The sequence below is a fragment of the Ruditapes philippinarum genome, unplaced genomic scaffold (assembly GCF_026571515.1).
Source record: "Ruditapes philippinarum isolate M1 unplaced genomic scaffold, ASM2657151v2 ctg5443_1_1_1_1, whole genome shotgun sequence".
Classification (NCBI taxonomy): domain Eukaryota; kingdom Metazoa; phylum Mollusca; class Bivalvia; order Venerida; family Veneridae; genus Ruditapes; species Ruditapes philippinarum.
The window spans coordinates 42,666-52,363 of record NW_026854649.1 but is presented as its reverse complement, the minus strand read 5'-3'; the positions used below and the strand labels follow the sequence as shown (position 1 = coordinate 52,363).

Below are 9,698 nucleotides of genomic sequence, written 5' to 3'. Positions count from 1 at the left end.
AGCCGATGAGTAACAATCTTAAAATAATGAAAAAATATTAAATTTAATATAATCAAAATCAACAACAAGTGGATTTGTGAATGTTTCTGCAGGAAACAGACAAATTTTCAATTGTCACATGTTTTCGCGATGCCGCTTTTTATAATTAAAAAAAATCGTAACCAAAAGGAAGATATGTTTTGTTAAAATGTGTGTCATAACACTTAAAATGTAGTTTAGGAATTGAAATTACTAAAGATATTGTTTACTCTAGTTGAAATGGAGGTATTTACCTGTATGTGTTTGTCACATACAATGAATATTTTCTTATGGAAGGGGGGGGGGGGTCGAGTGAATCTGGAAGAAAAGAGCATTAATGGTCTGATGATGTAAGGTTTTTGAAATTATATTTCAAATCTTTTCAATCACTTTTATGGTACAGTGTTGGGACATATTACCATTTTTCCTGAATAAGATTTTTCTTTGTTGGTCAAACTCCAACTCCCCAACCCCTTACTCTGCTCATATACATCATAATCGTCAACTGCATAAGTGCAGCAAAGATGTCTTAACAATTCAAAGTGATCTAGAACTCCTACATTTTTGTGCTTGGGAGTCCCAGGACTCTTACTTTGAAAATTCTAGTGAGAACCCTGCTTAAGTTATTTCATATGGTCAGCATCTTCTTATGATGGTCACACTAATGATAGTCACACTTATTAAAAGAAAGACAACCATTTTTACATTCAACTGAGTTATTATAAAATAATGCTTGAAATGTCTGGGCCGGAAAAATATCATCCGGGCCGGAAATAAATCTAAGGGTCTCGGTCCTTGTGGCCTGAAAAAAAAATTGACTTTCGCATAGACTGGGGGTCATCTACTAATCATGACTAACCTCCATGCCAAATATGAAGACTAAGGGTCAAAGATATCTTAAGTTATTGGGCGGACAAGAAAAAACCGACAGACGGCCGGACGGACGGACAGTCAGACGGACAAGCTGATTCCAGTATACCCCCCTTACAACTTTGTTGTGCGGGGGTATAATTAATATGAGCAAACTTGATAAAATACTACCAAATAATGCTACAGACAAAGTTTGGTGATCATCTATCAGTTAGTTCTGTAGTCTGTAGAAATAGACGTTTAAACGTACTGTAACCCAATTTATATTCGCGAATACAAATTTTCGCGTTTTGCCGAGGTCGGACATATTCGCGAATATTAATTTCCGCGTTTTCTTGATTTTCGAAAAAAAAATATTCGCGGATTGGAAAGTCCGATTGGGCCGTAAAATCCATTAGTCGACTATTAATCTTCAATAATTGAAGTCATTTTTGTTATATTGTATTGGTAAGTGAATTGTGATCACAATTCAGCAAAACATTTTCTCTATATATGTACATGTACGCATCGTTCGTCTTCATTTCTAAACATGTTATTTAAGCGTTTCATAAAAAAATACCTTCTCCAATCGGGGATCGAACCCACGCTGAGAAAATTATGTTAAATGAGTCCGCAATCTAACCAACTGAGCTATACAGGCTGTTAAGTTTGACGGGTAAAATTCGATGCTAGTATGAAACCATCTTGTATTTCACTGTTTGTAATTATGTACACCCAATCCCTTTTGTGGTGCTCGATAGGTTTATACCACCTTTGTCTTAACAATTCACTCAAACAATTATCTTATAGGATCCAAAAAACAATAGCCTTTTGTGATGCTCGATAGTTTTTCCACTTTTGTCAGACGATTTATTCAAACATTTATTTTATAGCGTCCAAACAGGTCGAGGTCACTGGACTTGAGGACAAAAGGCAGATTACTGCACTTGTTTATTTTGATTGCTATATTAACATAGAGTTCTTTTGATATTTATAAAATAGTAGTAGTTTACTTAGTTTGTGTTTTTATTGCTTTATGGCAATATTCATAACAATTCATTACTTCCTAGCAGGTGCCGTAAAATTCGAATATATCCGGTCAAGTAGCTTTGCATGAACAACGTCTAAAATAAAAATTTCTCTCCAATTTATTCGCGAAATCATGCGGACTTATTCGCGCAAACAAATATTCGCGCTTCGTGGCCATCCGCAATAAAGCGAATATTAATTGGTCGCGAATATTCGTTGGGTTACAGTATTTCTATTTTTAATTTTAGCGGCCCCTAAGGGTGTAACGGTTTACCGGTATACCGATATATTGCAATATGAAAAAATAAATTTCGAATCGCGGTACGATTTTTGGAAAACCGGTATTTTATAAAAATCATCATTTTCAATTAATTGCCTTCTAATTTTGTATAAATTTCACATAAAATCTTTGATTGGCAAATTTTGTTGGCGCCAACGTAAGATAAAAGTATCCGACAACTAGTACACTTGAAAGTCAATAAGCGGCCGCATAATTTACATAAGCGGCCCATATGTGAAAGGTCACACGCGACTAGTTTTGTTTATCAAATTGTGTGACACTACTTTCTATTTATTCCTGACATTTTTATTAAGTTTCTACTAAAAATATATACATATAATAATAATATATAAATGTTACTCCATCTTTACATCAAAACATATACACGACAATACGTATTGCAATATATTGCAATACGCTTCAGCAAAATGGCAATATATTGCAATACGGTTTTTGCTGTATTGTTACACCCCTAGCGGCCCCTATAAGGGGCCAATCAAATTCATATGAGCAAACTTGATAAAAGATTACCGAACAATGCTACAGACAAAGTTTGGTGATCATCCATCAATTAGTTCTGTAGAAATAGACATTTAAAGGTACAATGTATTTCTATTTTTAGCTTCAGCGGCCCCTAAAAGGGGCCAATCAAATTAATATGAGCAAACTTGATAAAACACTACCTGAGAATGCAACGGACAAAGTTTGGTGATCATCCACCCATTAGTTCTGTAGAATAGACATTTAAAGGTATTTCTATTTTTACCTTAAGCGGTCCCTAAAAGGGGCCAATCAAATTCATATGAGCAAACTTGATAAACTACTACCCAAGACTGCTACAGACAAAGTTTGGTGATCATCCATGAATTAGTTCTGTAGAAATAGACATTTAAAGGTATTTCTATTTTTAGCTTTTGCAGCCCCTAAAAGAGGCCAATCAAAATAATATTAGCAAACTTGATAAAAGACTACCCAAGCATGCTTCAGACAAAGTTTGGTGATCATCCATCAATTAGTTCTCTAGAAATAGACATTTAAAGGTATTTCTATTTTTAGCTTTAGCGGTCCCTAAAAGGGTCCAATCAAATTGATATGAGCAAACTTGATAAACGACTACCCAAGAATGCTACAGACAAAGTTTGGTGATCATCCATCAATTAGTTCTGTAGAAATAGACATTTAAAAGAATTTCTATTTTTAGCTTTTGCGGCCCCAAAAAGGGGCCAATCAAAATAATATTTGCAAACTTGATAAAAGACAACCTAAGCATGCTTCAGACAAAGTTTGGTGATCATCCATCAATTAGTTCTCTAGAAGTGGACATTTAACGATATTTCTATTTTTAGCTTTAGCGGCCACTAAAAGGGGCCAATCAAATTAATATGAGCAACTTGAGAAAACACTACCTGAGAAGGCTACAGACGAAGTTTGGTGATCATCCATCAATTAGTTCTGTAGCAATAGAAATTTAAAGGTATTTCTAATTTTAGCTTAAGCGACCCCTAAAAGGGGCCAATCAAATTCATATGAGCAAACTTGATAAACAACTACCCAAAAATGCTACAGACAAAGTTTGGTGATCATTCATCAATTATTTCTGTAGAAAAAGACATTTAAAGGTATTTCTATTTTTAGCTTTTGTGGCCCTTTAAAGGGACCAATCAAAATAATATTATCAAACTTGATTAAAACCTACCCAAGCATGCTACAGACAAAGTTTGGCGATCATCCATCATTAGTTCTCTAGAAACAGACATGTAACGGTATTTCTATTTTTAGCTTTAGCGGCCCCTAAAAGGGGCTAATCAAATGAATATGAGCAAACTTGATAAAACACTACCCGAGAATGCTACAAAGTTTGGTGATCATCCATCAATTAGTTCTGTAGAAATAGACATTTAAAGGTATTTCTATTTTTAGCTTTAGCGGTCCCTAAAAGGGTCCAATCAAATTGATATGAGCAAACTTGATAAACGACTACCCAAGAATGCTACAGACAAATTTTTAAATTTCAGACACATTTAAAGGTATTTCTATTTCAAGCTTAAGCGGCCCCTAAAAGGGGCCAATCAAATTTATATGAGCAAACTTGATAAAAGAGTACCCAAGAATGCTACAGACATAGTTTGGTGATCATCCATCCATTAGTTCTGTAGAAGAAGATGTTTAAAAGTTTTTCTATTTTTATCCCTACTGACCCCTTAAAGGGGCCAATCAAAATAATATTAGCAAATTTGATAAAAGACTACCTAATAATGCTACAGACAAAGTTTGGTGATCATCCATCAATTAGTTCTGTAGAAGTAGACATTTAAAGGTATTTCTATTTTTAGCTTAAGCGGCCCTTAAAAGGGGCCAATCAAATTCATATGAGCAAACTTGATAAAAGACTACCAAAGAATGCTACAGACAAAGTTTGGTGATCATCCATCCATTAGTTCTGTAGAAGAACATGTTTAAAGGTTTTTCTATTTTAAGCCCTAGTGACCCCTAAAAGGGGCCAATCAAATTAATATGAGCAAACTTGATAAAAGACTACCTAAGAATGCTACAGACAAAGTTTGGTGATCATCCATCAATTAGTTTAGTAGAAAAATGTTTAAAGGTTTTTCTATTTTTAGCTCTGCTGACCCCTAAAAGGGGCCAATTTGAATGACATAAGCAAATCCAAGTGTGACTGTCACAAGGATGCTACAGACCAAATTTAAAGTAAATCTGCCTTGTAGTTTCAGAGAAGAAGACGATTGTTGACACATGGCGATGGACGACGGACGCTGGAGCATCCCCCTTTGATACTAATAGCTCACCCTGAGCCTTTGGCTCTGGTGAGCTAACAAAACAAGAACGTGTTTGTTAAACACAAATGCCCCCGGCTCAGATTCTTGTCAGTAGCAATATTTCAAAAAATGTTTACCTATAATCACTTAGTTATGGACAGAAAAATTGCCAAAAAATTGTAAACACAAGTTATATAGCTTGACAAAGTCATGGCATTTTGTAATTGTGAAAAATATAAGTTGCCAAGTCATTGCTCTGACTTGTGAAATTTAAAAATATTCAACTTCATGCAAGTTATATTCCTACCAAATATGAAATACATCTGTCATCAAATAAAGGCTGTATGGGCAAAAGTGTAAAAATCTATTTTGAGCACTGGTGACCTTGACCAAACTGACCCCTAACTCTATCCAAAAGAAGAGTACCATATAAGTTATCTACCTACCAAACATAAAATACATTTGTCAATAAATAAAGGCTGTATGGGAAAAAAGTGTAAAAATCTATTTTTAGCACTGGTGACCTTGACCCAACTGACCACTAACTCCATGAAAGTTTATGTTTCTATCAATTATAAATAACATCTGTCTTTAGAATAAGGTCAATACACCTGTAAAAATGTAAAAATCTATTTTTAACATTGGTGACCTTGACATTGGCAACATTGACCTTCACCCAAATGACCCCTTACTACACCCAAAGAAGGAGGACTTTTCTTGGCATGTTTGTATTAAACTAAGACATCAACTAACAAGAGCCACCGCCAGGCAGGGGCAATGCTAGACTTTTTACTTTTTTACAGAAAGCAAACAAAAAAATGTTTGAACAAAATCTTAACTTTCCTTTTTATAAAATAAATCAGTCTGTCTTGTCACATTAATTTTGTCTATATATATTTTAAATAGAAACACGCAATTCTACAAATAGAAAATTCTATAAATAGAAACATACAATTATTTCAATAGAAACATGCAATTCTATAAATAGAAAATTCTATAAATAAATACACGTAGTTGACACATGATGTCACGTGGTGAAATCACGTGGTGGAGTCACATGGTGAAGTCACGGGTGAAGTCACATGGTGGTGTCACTTGGTGGTGTCATGTGGTGGTGTCACGTGGTGGAGTCACATGGTGGAGTCACATTGTGGAGTCAGTGTCACGTGGTAGTCAGGTGGTGGAGTCAAGTGCTGGAGTCACGTGGTGCAGTCACGTTGTGGTGTCACGTTGTGGAGTCACATAGTGGAGTCACGTGTTAGTGATGTGGTGGTGTCATGTGGTGGAGTCAGTGTCATGTGGTAGTCACGTCGTGGAGTCATGTGGTGAAGTCAGTGTCACGTGGTAGTCAGTGGTGAAATCACGTGTTGGAGTCAGGTGGTGGAGTCACGTGTTGGAGTCAGTGTCACGTGGAAGTCACGTGGTGGAGTCCACTGATGGAGTCACGTGGTAGTCACATGGTGGTGTCCCGTGGTGGAGTCAGTGTCACCTGGTAGTCATGCTGTGAAGACATGTGGTGGAGTCACATGGTGGAGTCAGTGTCACGTGGTAGTCATGTGGTAAAGTCACGTGGTGGAGTCACGTGATGGAGTCACATGGTGGTGTCATATATTGGAGTCACGTGGTGGAGTCATGTGGGGGATTCATGTGGTGCAGTCACTAGGTAGATGCACATGGTGGATGCACGTGGTGAAGTCACGTGGTGGTGTCACGTGGTGGTGTCACATGGTGAAGTCACATGGTGTCATGAGTTGTCGTTGTTGTTGTTGTTGATGATGATGATGATATATATACATACAGATACACACACACACCAATAAATATATATGGTCATCAAATCTGAGAAAATTCAGTAATTTAAACTTTAAGGTCAAGGTCATTAAAGAGCCCAAGTGCTTGTCTTGTCCTTAAGTATGTTCTGTTATAATATGAAGTTGATCCCTTCAATAATAGCAAAGTGGTGTCACATGGTAGTGTCACGTGGTGGTGTCACGTGGTGGAGTCACATGGTGGAGTCACATGGTGGAATCACATGCTGGAGTCAGTGTCACATGGTTGTCAAGTGGTGGAGTCACATGGTGGAGTCAAGTGGTGCAGTCACCTTGTGGTGTCATGTGGTGGAGTCAGTGTCACGATGAAGTCACATGGTGGAGTCCCGTGATGGAGTCACATGGTAGTCACGTGGTGGTGTCCTGTGGTGGAGTCAATGTCACATGGTAGTCATGTGATGAACTCACGTGGTGGAGTCAGTGTCAAGTGGTTGTCATGTGGTGAAGTCACGTGGTGGAGTCACGTGATGGAGTCATGTGGCGGTGTTGCGTGGTGGAGTCAGTGTCACGTGGTAGTCACTTGATGGAGTCACGTGATGGAGTCACGAGGTAGTCAAGTGGTGGTGTCGCTTGGTGGAGTCGTGAGTGTCATATGGTAGTTATGTGGTGGAGTCAAGTGGTGGATTCACATGATGGAGTCACATGGTGGAGTCACGTGGTGGAGTCACATGGTGGTGTCACGTAGTGGAGTCACGTGGTGGAGTCACGTGGGGGATTCATGTGGTGGAGTCACTAGGTGGATGCACGTGGTGAAGTCACATGGTGGTGTCACTTGGTGGTGTCGCATGGTGAAGTCACATGGTGTCATGAGTTGTTGTTGTTGATGATGATGATGATATATATACATACAGACACACACACACCAAAAAATATATATGGTCATCAAATCTGAGAAAATTCAGTAATTTAAACTTTAAGGTCAAGGTCATTAAAGAGCCCAAGTGCTTGTCTTGTCCTTAAGTATGTTCTGTTATAATATGAAGTTGATCCCTTCAATAATAGCAAAGTTACAGCCAGTCTCAGCCAAAACAATGAAAATTTCAATAATTTGAACTTCAAAGTCAAGGTCATTAATGAGTGAAGGTCAAGGTCTGTCTGGTTATTTTTAAGGGTTATCCTTGAAGATTATTATGTTCAACTTTGAAGACAATCCATTCAAAAATAACAAAGTTACAGCCAATAATAGACAAAATATGAAAATTTCAATAATTTGACCTTCAAAGTCAAGGTCATTTATGAGTGAAGGTCAAGGTCTGTCTGGTTATTTTTAAGGGATATCCTTGAAGATTATTTTGTTCAAGTTTGAAGACAATCCATTCAAAAATAACAAAGTTACAGCCAATAACAGCATGAACAAGCAAAATTTGGACTTTTAACCTTGAAGGTCAAGGTCATTTATGGATGCAGGTCAAGGTTAGTGTGGTCTACTGAAAGGTCTTATCCCAAGGGTTGTTGTGGCCAAGTATGAACACAATACACCAAGAAATAAAAAAGTTATGATCCAGGTACAAGTTTGCGGATGGGAACGGGAAAGGGAACGGCAACGGCAACGCCGCCACAACTTTAGCAATACCTCTACTTTAAAACAAGAGGGCCATGATGGCCCTGAGGTCGCTCACCTGTATATAGGCCCCCGGAGCGGGGCCAGTTTAAACCTCAGGGCTTTTATTTGAGCAAACTTGGAAGACACCCATTAGAAGATGTTTCATGATGTTAAGATTTTACTACACACATATAATGAAAAACAATGACCTCCGCCCCCCCCCCCCCCTTTGGCAGGGCCAATTTAAACCCAAGGGCTTTTATTTGGACAAACTTGGTAGACACCAACAAAAAGATGTTTCCTGCTTAAAATCTAACCTCTAGCTTATTGGCTCTTTTAAAAGAAGATTTTTTTTTAAGTTTTTACTATTCACATATAGTTAAAAACAATGACACCTCTGGGGCGGGGCCAGTTTTAACCCCAAGGCTTTTATTTGAACAAACTTTGTAGACACTTACTAGAAGATGTTTCATTCTTAATATCTAAACTCTAGCTATTTGGGTTTTTTCAAAGAAGATTTTTAACTTTTTGCCATACACATATAAGGAAAATCAATGACCCCCGGGGCGGGGCCAATTTTGACCCCAGGGCTTTTATTTGAACAAACTTGGTAGACACCCATTAGAACATGTTTCATGCTAAATATCTTAGCTCTAGCTCTTTGGGTTCTTTAAAAGAAGATTTTTTAAGTTTTTACTAATTTATGCATATAGGGAAAATCAATGACGCCCTGGGACGGGGCCAATTTTGAGCCCAGGTTTTTTATTTGAACAAACTTTGTAGACACTCACTAGAAGATGTTTCATGCTTAATATCTTAACTCTAGCTATATGGGTTTTTTCAAAGAAGATTTTTTTAAGTTTTTGCTATACACATATAAGGAAAATCAATGACCCCCGGGGCGGGGCAATTTTGACCCCAGGGCTTTTATTTGAACAAACTTTGTAGACACCCATTAGAACATGTTTCATGCTAAATATCTTAGCTCTAGCTTTTTGGGTTCTTTAAAAGAAGATTTTTAAGTTTTTACTATATGCATATAGGGAAAATCAATGACCCCCCGGGGCGGGGCCAATTTTGACCCCAGGGCTTTTATTTGAACAAACTTGGTAGACACCCATTAGAAGATGTTTCATGCTAAATATCTTAGCTCTAGCTCTATTGGTTTTTTAAAAGAAGATTTTTTAAGTTTTTACTATATGCATATAGGGAAAATCAATGACCTCCTGGGGCGGGCCAATTTTGACCCTAGGGCTTTTATTTGAACAAACTTGGTAGACACTCACTAGAAGATGTTTCATGCCAAATATCTAAGCTCTAGCTATTTGGGTTTTTTAAAAGAAGATATTTAAAGTTTTTTCTTTGGTTGCCAT

At 37.4% G+C, this 9,698-nt stretch overlaps 1 long non-coding RNA gene across 3 annotated transcripts in view; it reads right to left on the bottom strand.

Moving 5' to 3' along the window:
• The window catches only part of LOC132740665 (uncharacterized), a 101,682-nt gene that overhangs the window by 54,542 nt on the left and 37,442 nt on the right, over positions 1-9,698 (bottom strand). The gene's annotated exons all lie outside the window — the stretch shown is intronic.